Source organism: Pipistrellus hanaki, assembly GCF_964339955.1.
Source record: "Pipistrellus hanaki genome assembly, chromosome: 1".
NCBI lineage: Eukaryota > Metazoa > Chordata > Mammalia > Chiroptera > Vespertilionidae > Pipistrellus > Pipistrellus hanaki.
In genome coordinates, this window is record NC_140503.1 from 207,191,401 (window position 1) to 207,201,562 (window position 10,162).

Consider the following 10,162-nt stretch of genomic DNA (forward strand, 5'->3'; position numbering starts at 1 on the left):
GCCAAGGGATGGCTGCTCATGCCCAGGCAGGTAAGATCAGCCACAGAGCATCACCGAGCTTCTGCTAAGTCCTCATCAAGTACAAACAGCTCCTCACTTGTGAGAAGAAAAACTCTCTGGTCCACCATCTGCTATTGAGTTAAAATCTGAGGTCTTAATCCCCTGGCTAAGCCCAAAGCCTTGATCCTGCATCTTATTATTTTTCTTTCCAGGTGTGTTTCAAAGTCCCTAGCCAATGGATCAAGAGTAGTATTATCAACTGGCCTTTTTAATCTTCACCAGAGAATAGAGAGACAGGAAGGAAGAAAGAGGGAGAAAGAAAGAAACATCTGTCGGCTACCTTTTGCATTCCCCCTCTCAAGGATCAAGCCTGCAACCCAGGCATGTGCCCTAACCAGGAACAAACTAGGACAATGCTCAACCAACTGAGCCAGTCTGGCCAGGTTCAATTTGCCTCCTTAAAACCCTTTTATCCATTCCCAAAGTTGGAATCAACCAGGAGATGACCACAAAGTCAGACAGATGGCATTACACATGTCAACTTCATTGCTGGCACTACTAGAATGGAGAACGTCGTGAGTATCTGTGGTCACGATGGATCCCCTGATAGTTTGCATTCATGTAGAGACTGATGCACAGCCACTGACCGGATGGAAGGACTTCCCTAAAACTGTCCACAGAGGAAACAGAGCATGCATCCTGTGGGCAAGGTGAATCCAGGAGAGAATGGGCAGCCAGGTGGCCCCCAAGGTGCTCATATCACTAAACTGACAGGACTGCCTCTTCCTCCTTTGCCCACTGTGAAGGTCACGGGGAAGAGGGCCGGTGGTCTCTCCATTCTCACTAGAGAATGGAGCAGAAAATCCCCACTACAGGTGAAAATGTGAGGTGTGGGGAGGGATAACAGGACATCTGGCACAAGAGACGCAAAAACCTGAAAATCGTACTACTGGGAACACTGGCTAGGTGTGCAAAGGTGGTGTATTCCTGGGTGCTGGCACGCCACTGGGTGTTACATGCATAGCTTTCTCCTCCCAAAAACGCTCGTGGAAAATAAATATTCCCAGGTCCTAGCTGGGTGATACTGGGGAGATTATTTAACCTGCCTGAGCCATGATTTCTTCACCTATACAAGGCATACTCATTTCCAATTCATGACAAACATTGAGCAGCATCCATAGGGGTCTGATTCATGAGACTAAGCTCATAAGCCTTTTGCCCCGGCCATCCAAGTTCTCACTCTAACTCCTGGATGCCGTGCTGACCTGGGAACTGTGTGTGTACCATCCAGTCACTGAGGGTTAGGGCGGGGGGCTGGGGAAGGAGGGGGGTGAAGGGCAAGGGGCTAGTAGAAACCAATCTTCAATATCCCTCTAGACTCACTTTCCTTGCAGAGGGCATTGGGGTCCTCAGTTGGCCCTAGAAAATGTGCTGCAATAAAAGGGGTTGATTCCATTTTCGAAATCCATCATTCCAAGGCTGATGAACAATGGGAAAGGGCTGCTTTTCTTTCTTTTCTTTTCTTTTTTTTTTTTTTTTTTTTTTTAAGGAAGAGAGAATGTTTGCCAAGTTCTCTCTATTCATATTCATTAGCCCTGTCTCTCCCAATGTGTCACCTGTCAAGCCCAACAGGATAGAAACAGACAGGAATAATAGACCTCAATTATGTGGACTTGCAAAATAAACGAAAGTAACAAGTGAGAGGATCCAAGGAAAGGAGTGTGGGTGTTGCTGGGTCCTCGTGTTCCCCGTCAGAGGCTGAGAAGGAAGATAACTAACATTTCTATGCAACTCAGCCCCCAAATTGCGAGGAGCTGGAGATGCCGAGATGAAAATACTGTCTCATCCCCCAAGGACCTCGGATGAGCTGAGTCTGATCAGCCCAGTGAGACCAAGGATGGACATGGTCCCAGCCCCTGGGGACTGGGGAGTGCCTTCTGAGATACCAGAGCCGAGGCAAAGGTTAAGAAGGAGCGAGCCAAGCAGAGGGGGCAGAGTAAATTCGGTGATGAGAGCGCTCTAGACAGAGAAAATAATGTCCAACACCCGCCAAGTCTCACTGACTTCCAGCATGCTACCTGCTTTCCACAAAGCCCCTGCGGCATTGTGGTTTATAATGAGAAATATGTATTTGATCTTCGGCCATTTCTGGCAGAGTCCTGAATCTTAGAATTTCTTAAGCAACTACTGGACCTCACCTAAGGATGGAGACTGGTGACCAGTGGAACCAACCACTACTCAGTCCCACCAAAACCTCCGGGAAGGCAGAGGGGCTAGAGGTTGAGTTCAGTTGCCAATGGGCAATGATTTAATGCAACATGCCTAGGCAACAAAGCCCTCCTAAAACCCCAAAAGGACTGAGTTCGGAGAGCTATTTGACTTATGAACATGTACCTGCTGGGAGAGAGACTCACCAGGAGGGCAGGGAACCTCTGCACCATTTCCCATTCCTTGTCCCATGCATCCCATCCGGCTGTTCCTAGTCATATCCTCTTGTAATAAACCAGTGATCTAGTGAGTAACATGTTTCTGAGCTGTGTGAGCCACGCCAGCAAACTGAACACAAAGAGGGGGTGTGGAATCTCCAATCTATAACCATTGAGTCAGAAGCAGGCGGCGACCTAGGCTGGTGAGTACATCTGGGGGTGGAGGAAGGACAGTTTTGTAGAACTAAGCCCAGAACTTGAGGAGTTGGACGTTATCTCTGGGTATCTAGCGTGAAGATTGAATTGAATTTTCAGTACGGGACCCAGCTGGTGTCAGAACTGTTGGTGTGGAAACACCCCCATCACACATACACACACACACACTGAAATTTGGTCCAGACATTTAAATTTCTGTAGCAACATGCTCATGAAACAGCTACTGTTAGCACCCCTATTTTCAAGTGAGACAACTGAGGCGAGACAACTAACTTGCCCAAGGAGCCGTCAGCACACACCTAAACAAGGAGTCAAACCTAGGACAGTATCATTCCAGAGCCTAGGTTTTAACAGAGACAAACCATGCTGCCTTCCAACGTGATGAGTAAGGCCCAGAAGTGGGCTCAGTGTCCTGTCCATGGGTAACTACAAAGAGGGCTGTTTCTGGAAGTAACATTGGAAGCAGGGAAGAGCTGAACACTATTTGAAAGACTTCATGTACCATGGGAAGAGGCAGGAGGTTACCCTGGAATAAGAAGATCTCAAAGGGTTTTAAGAGGAACGTCATGAGTAGATGGGTTTTAAATAAATCCATTTTCTTGGGTCTCACCAAAGTAACATGAAATAAGACCAGAGACCGAAAGGCAAGTGAGGACACTCTTGTGGTAGGTAATCCAAAGGGAAAGTGGTGGGAGCCGAGATGGGAAAAGTAGATTGGAGAAAGAAGAGAAAGAGAGACCAGCAGGACTGGCTGGTCTAAGGGACAGAGGGAGGATGGAGGGTTAAGGGTGATTCCAGACTTTAGATGGAATGACTAAATGGTGCATGTTGTCTCCAACTGAAACAAGAACACAGGGAGAACTGTTTGGGAGGATTGCACTTTTAAACACTTCCTTCTTTGCTAAAAAAAAAAAAAAAAAGAAAAAAGAAAAAAAAAAAAAAATTAACAGCAGTTGTGACCACTCTAGCTTCAAAAGAATGTATGTTTCCTCAGACACTCACAATCTGCGCTTGATTATGTGGGTCTGTTATGGCCTTGAGAAAGTTAAAAATATAAGATATGTCAATTAATAAGGTAATTTTAAAAAAAATATGTTTTATTGATTTTTAGAGAGAGGAAGGGAGAGGGACAGGTAGAAGAAACATCCATGAGAGAGAATCATCATTGATTGGCTGCCTCCTGCACACTGCCCTACTGGGGATTGGGGCCACAACCCAGGAATGTGCCCTGACCAGGAATCAAACCGGTGGTCTCTTGGTTCACAGGTCAATGCCCAATCACTGCGCCACACTGGCTGGGCAGTAAGGTAATTAGGAATCATCCTGGAAGGGAGCCAGTGATGCACTTTCATGGGATCAGAAACACTTGAACTTGGCAACAACATTATGTTTGGGCAGAGGAGCCTTCTCTTCTGGGAAGAGGATCCATAACTTTCCCACACAATGGGGACAGGACAGCCTCTTCCATAAACGGTGCTGGGAAAACTGGACAGCCCCCTCCAGAGAACGGAATTGGAACACTCTTACACCGTACACAAACATCAACCTGACAGAATTCAAGACGTAAGCGCGAGATCAGAAACTCCCAGGAGAAAACGCCGGGGGAGCTCCTTTTCATTGGTCCTGGCAATCATGGTTTTGGGATTGGACACCAAGAGCACAGACAAAACACAAAAGCAAACAGTTTTTTAAAAAATGGGACTACAAACTAAAAAGTGTCACTACAGCAAAGGAACCATCAACAAAATGAAAAGGCAACTGACAGAAAGGGAGAAAATATTTGCAAGCATATATCTGATCAGTGCTGATATTCAGAATTTATACCTCAGTAGCAAAAAAATAAACAAAAAAAAAAATCCAATTTTAAAAGGAGCCAAGGACTAGAAGAGACATTTTCCCCAGGAGATACCAATGAACAAGTGTCCATGAAAAAGTGTTCGCCATCACTAACCCCCAGGGGAATGCATGTCCAGACCACAGCGAGGCATCCCCTCACACATGCTGGGATGACTTTCTCAGAAAGCCCACTCACAAGTGTTATCCAGGGTGTGGAGGAAAGGGACCCCACATGCACCCTCGGTGGGAAGGTAAATTGGTGCAGCCATAACTTGTTTTTTTTGTTGTTGCTTCCATTTCCTTTTGGAAGTTGAACCTCTGCTAGTTCCTCCTCTGACACACCAGATGGCAGTGTTCAGCGAGTCCAGAGGAAACTCCTAAGCTATGAACTGCAGCACAGGATAGAGGCATTTCATTCTACCAGTAAATGGCTCTTAACCCCTCAGAGCTTCCTGGAGGTACAGTCGTCCCCACATATCTACAGGGATACCCCCAAGATAGTCCCCGTGGATGCCTGAAACCACGAAGAGTTGGAACCCTGTGTTTTTTCTTATACGTCCATTTTAGGGCTTCTCTTTGGTGTGCCCGGATTGCCCGCATCACTACTCTTGCACTATGGGGCCATTATGAGTAAAATAAGGGCTCAACAGAATCAATGCAGTACAGGACAGCAGGTGCAATGACAGCTAAGGCAGCCTGGATGCACAGGACAAAGTGCTCCCTGTCTCGAGTGGGGCAGAGGACTGTGCGGGATCTCATCATGCTGCTCCACTTGGCCCATCAGCACGTGTCTAAACCACCATGCCGGAGGGGTGGGGAAGGGGGGACATAAAGGCAAGAGAAGGGTTTTATACACACCTCACCCTTGCTTCAGGGTTAGTCCTGGGAGCTTCAAGAGAAAAAGTACTTCCCAAGTCAAATTTCGCTAGACATGGTGGGACTACATGAAAAGTCAGATTGGAAGATTGGAATTTAAACTCTTTCTCTCTCCCCCTCTCCCTTCTCCCCCCCCCCCCCCCCTTGCAGGAAAGGCACACATGGTTCACAGTCAAGACAGAAGGAAACCGTTGTTAGAAGCTCAAGCACTAACAAGAAAAATGTAGCAAGTCTACGGCCATACCACCCTGAACACGCCTGATCTCCTCTGATCTCGGAAGCTAACCAGGGTCGGGCCTGGTTAGTACTTGAATGGGAGAAAAATGTAGCAAGCTAGAACCTAAGCAGAACACATTTAAGTCACATTAACCCCCAAGAGGCTATTAAGAACCGTGTGCTGAGAGGCACCAGGGCTGACAATGGAGCCCCACAGCAGCTCAGCTTTGAGCCAGGATTATGGGGTTTGAACTGCAGCACTTACAGAGAAACAGATCCCCAGAGAAACAACCCAGCAGAGAGTGCATTCTAGAAGTTGACACCTTCTGAAAATCTGTGTTAAGAATGGCTTTGGTCTCAAAATCTCATCTCAAGATGAACCATCCAAGAATGGTCCTGGGTCAGAAAACCTAGAGCTTAGATCTCACCGAGGACCTGCCCACCAGGAGGGAGAGGAGAGAGAGGAAGGAGAGGAGGTCAGCTTTCCAGCACTGGGCTCAACCCATTTACAAACAGGTGTGTGAGGCGGGAGCTGCAAAGTCTATCAGTCATTTCACTGGGGCTGCAGCCAGAAAGTCCCAGCAAGAAAGAGAGGATTTCCCATCTGGGGCTGGAACAGTTTGTGTTCAGCAGGCACCGCAGCGACAGGGCCACATTAGAGGAGAAGTGGGAGTCAGGTGGCAGAGATCTGGAGGCATTCACGGAGGACCTGAGTGGTGAGAGCAGGAAGCCCCTGGCTGGGTCCACAACCACAGACAGGGACAGGAAGCCCTCTTTTCTGAGAATATGCCCTTACGTCGTTGCCCACTTCAAGGAGCAGTGGTCAGCAGCAAACTCAACGGTGGTCAACACAAGGACACTCCTGGACTCCAAGATACATCCCTGCAAACAGGGCCATGAGATGAAGGGAAAGAAAATGGCAGCCTTCCTAGTCAAGACTATCAACACCTTCCCTGCTCATCATCCAGGGAGAGGACTGCCCTGGGTCTGAAGAGGGAGGGCTTTCCCTGGAGAATCCATCCAGCTTCAGAACAGCAAGTCAGGGCCTCCACGTCCCAGGAAGGGCCTTACTAAGATGTGCCCATGGAGGCGGGAGACAGAAGCCACCGTGCCCAGAAGTCCTACCAACGTGAGAAGTGTCCCAGCCCTTCGGGTATTTCTCTCGGTTCCAGCTGCATCAGAGAAGACACAATAATGAGAGGACCTTTGTTTATGGCAAAGGCTTCTTCCAGGCCTTGGACCTCCATGTGCACGCGCAAGAGAAGCCTTTCAGGTGCCACCAGTGTGCACCTTCAGCCACAAAACCAACTGCTGGCCCAGGAGAAGATCCACGGCAGCGAGAATCCCTATGTGTGCGCTCAGGGCAAGAGAGGAGACCGCCAGTCATGCACCTACCACCGGCCCCTGAGGCTGTGCCAGAGAACGGCCCACACCTGGGGCCTCCACACCAGAAGCTTCCTCCGTGTAATGTGTCTATTTTTTTATTTTATATTTTTATTGGTTTCATGGAGGAAGGGAGAGGGGGAGAGGGAGATAGGAACATCGATGAAGTGGGCAAAGACTTCTCTTAAAGGCATGTAATATATATATGTCTGTCATTACACATATTTCTATAGTACTTCTCTATTTAGAACATGCTTTATGACGTCCCAATCTTACTTCCCAATCATTGTCTCCCCCACTAAAATGTAAGTTTAAGGGAGATAGGACATTTCTGTTTTGTTTACTAGTCTCGAACCCAGAAAGTGCCTGACCCATTTCCAAGGACCAATAAATAGTTGTTGAATAAAACAACAACAACAACAAAAATGGTGTTCCATTAGAGGTCCAAGGCCTGGAAGAAGCCTTTGCCACACATGGCACCAACAAATACCTGACATATTAAAGTATTCACACTTTAGCAATAGAAACCTTAAACCTCCGCAATTACCTATTCCACTAGAATAATGGAAACATCAATGATGAAGAGCGAGCTTCCAGCGGAAACACTGATGTGTGGGAACCCTCCCTCCCACAGCAGCGGGTGCGCCATGCCCCTGATGGTGGACGAGGCCATGAAGCTGTGCTCCCTCTCAGAGGCGAGGAAGATGAAGGCGGCCATCAAGCACCCGGGACGGGGCGCCCTGGTCACCGGCGCCGTGGCCTTTGTCGGGGAACTGGCAGGGGGCCTACCAGGACTGGCCGTCTTGGGCTTCTCGGGGCCTGGATGATGAGCTGGCAGTTTAAGCCTTTCCTCCAGATCCTCTTGGAGCTGCCGCCCGCTGAGCAGGAGAAGCTGCTCAGCCAGGTCACGGCCATCATCAGGCACCTGGAGTGGACAGACGCCGTGAAGCTCACCATGCTGGTCATGGCAGCAAGGCTCTGCAGGAGAAGCTGCTGGTGCTGCTGTGGGCTACGTCACCAAGGAGCTGCAGGCCAAAGTGCAGTACGGAGACTAGGCTCAGGGGGGCTCCTGATCAATGATTCTAACTCTTTATCCTTCTCCCTTCTACTTTGTAAAAAACACGAATAAAATTGAATTTTTTTTTAAAAAAATCATGGGTTGATCCAGGTCAACCATCAACATCAACTGCAAAGCCAAATCGTTTCAGAAAGAAGACAATGCTCTGCGTTTGGTGGGATCAGGAAGATGTGCTGAATTATGAGCTTCTAGAACCAGGTAAAACCTTTAATATTGATCCCTATCAACAACAAATAATCAATTTGAACCATGCTTTAATCGTAAAATGACCAGGATGGGCCAGAAGACATAGCAAAGTAATTTTGCTTCATGATGACACAGCATCACACACTTCAAAAGCAATTAAAGATACGTAAAAAGATCTTGTCTGGGAAGTATTAACCCACCACTGTATTCATCAGACCTTGTTCCTTCAGAATATCACTTATTCCAATAGATGACACTTTCTGAGCAGCACTTCAAAACATACGAAGTGGAAAATTGGGTCTCTGAAAGGTTTGCCTTGAAACAAGAAAAGTTCTATTGGGATGGTATCCACAAATTACCTGAAAGATGGGGGAAATATGTAGCTAGTGATGGACATTACTTTGAATAAAGCACTTTAGATGCTTCTCTTGAAATTATCATGTTTTCTTTTATTACAAAGTCTGCATTAGTAACCAGTACACCTGGTAATGAGAGAGAACCATTCATTGGCTGCCTCCTGCATGCCTCCTCTTGGGGATTCAGCCTGCAACCTGACCTAGAAAACCCTCCTGTTTCATAGGTCAATGCTCAACCACTGAGCCACACTGGCCAGGCTCTGCATCCCATTTTGAGGAGGACCCTAACAAGACAACAGTGATGTCACCCAGCTAATTTAAACACTAAAGGGAAGATAAAGGGGGGGGGGGGGGTGGCGGAGGAAGGAGGAGCAGCTATATCGATGTGACAAGAAAAGGATGGGAATTATCTGTCTCCAATGCTGACCTGTCATTGCAAGTGAAGTGCTATAATAGAGTACCCGTAGAACTACGGAAATATATGTACCCATGCAGTTGCAGTAACATCCCTGAGGGCGGCGCCACCTAACTCCTTCTGCATCAACAGCTCTACAAACCCTGGAGTAAGTCAGGTGGGGAGAGGCTTCAGAAAGGTTATTATATTTTCTAGCTCTAGAGCAAATGACCACTAACAGAGTGGCTAAAACAGTGTCCATTTGTTATCTCCTGGTGACTGTGGGTCAGAAGTCTGGGCACAGCTTCAGGAGGGGCAAACAAGGTGACAGCTGGGCTGCATTCCCATCTGGAGGCTTGACTGGGACAGAATCTACTTCCAAGATCACTCAGTTATTGGCAGGAGTCAATTCCTTATGACTGGCACATTATCAAAGCCAAAAGGGGAGGAAGAGTCTCTGCAGATACTAGAGTCCCCACCATAAGGGAAAACCCAAGATCTCATTAAACTATCTGAATTAGGACAAACCAGAGTGATCTCCCTCTTGAGTTACAACCGCCTGATATGAGGTCCTAAGCACAACTGGAAAATCCCTCAACCCCTGCCTGCCCTTCAAGGCAGTCTATTTATGGTCATGACACCAGGGGGCAGAGGTCCTGGGGCCATCTTAGAATCCTGCATAGAGCACAAAGTCTCTGCTAATCCCATCTTTAGGTAGCCGATGACAGTGGTGAAAAACCACACTTCCTGCTACTTAAGGGAAAGAAGCTAGGATAAGATGTGTGACACAAAAAGGTGGTGAATTCAAACATGGGACATCTATGACAACGTCAACAATAAAAATATTAAAAAAAAAAAAAAAAAAAAAAAAAAAAAAAAAAAAGCCAAATGAGACAATAAATTAAGGCAGAGGAACTTAGGAGTGATCCAGCTGATTGGACTATTGTACTCCCCCAAAGTGTCTTTGACAGCAGAGTCAAAGTGTGCGCATTTGGGCTACAGGGAATTTACAGGTGAAGGGTATTGTTAGATGTGTTCAGCCATCTCACACACCCAGGTTACCTAGATAATTGACTCAACTCTCAGCCTGGATGAGCCACTTTTGCCTCAAATAGAGGCAACAGCACAAAATTCAGCAATGGCCATCATCAGAAGCACAAACCAGACTCTTCATTGCAGGGGGAGGAGGGGGCAA

The 10,162-nt window shown here is 47.3% G+C and overlaps 2 pseudogenes across 2 annotated transcripts; both read left to right on the plus strand.

Annotated features, from left to right (window-relative positions):
• Positions 1–563: 563 nt before the first annotated feature.
• LOC311621418 (zinc finger and SCAN domain-containing protein 4-like) lies at positions 564–6,978 on the plus strand (annotated as a pseudogene). The gene is made up of 3 exons: positions 564–575; positions 6,139–6,843; positions 6,933–6,978. The product of its transcript is annotated as a zinc finger and SCAN domain-containing protein 4-like (transcript).
• Positions 6,979–7,600: 622 nt separating this feature from the next.
• On the plus strand, positions 7,601–8,008 carry LOC311619228 (protein C19orf12 homolog; annotated as a pseudogene). Its single transcript has one exon. The product of its transcript is annotated as a protein C19orf12 homolog (transcript).
• The last annotated feature ends 2,154 nt before the right edge of the window (positions 8,009–10,162 follow it).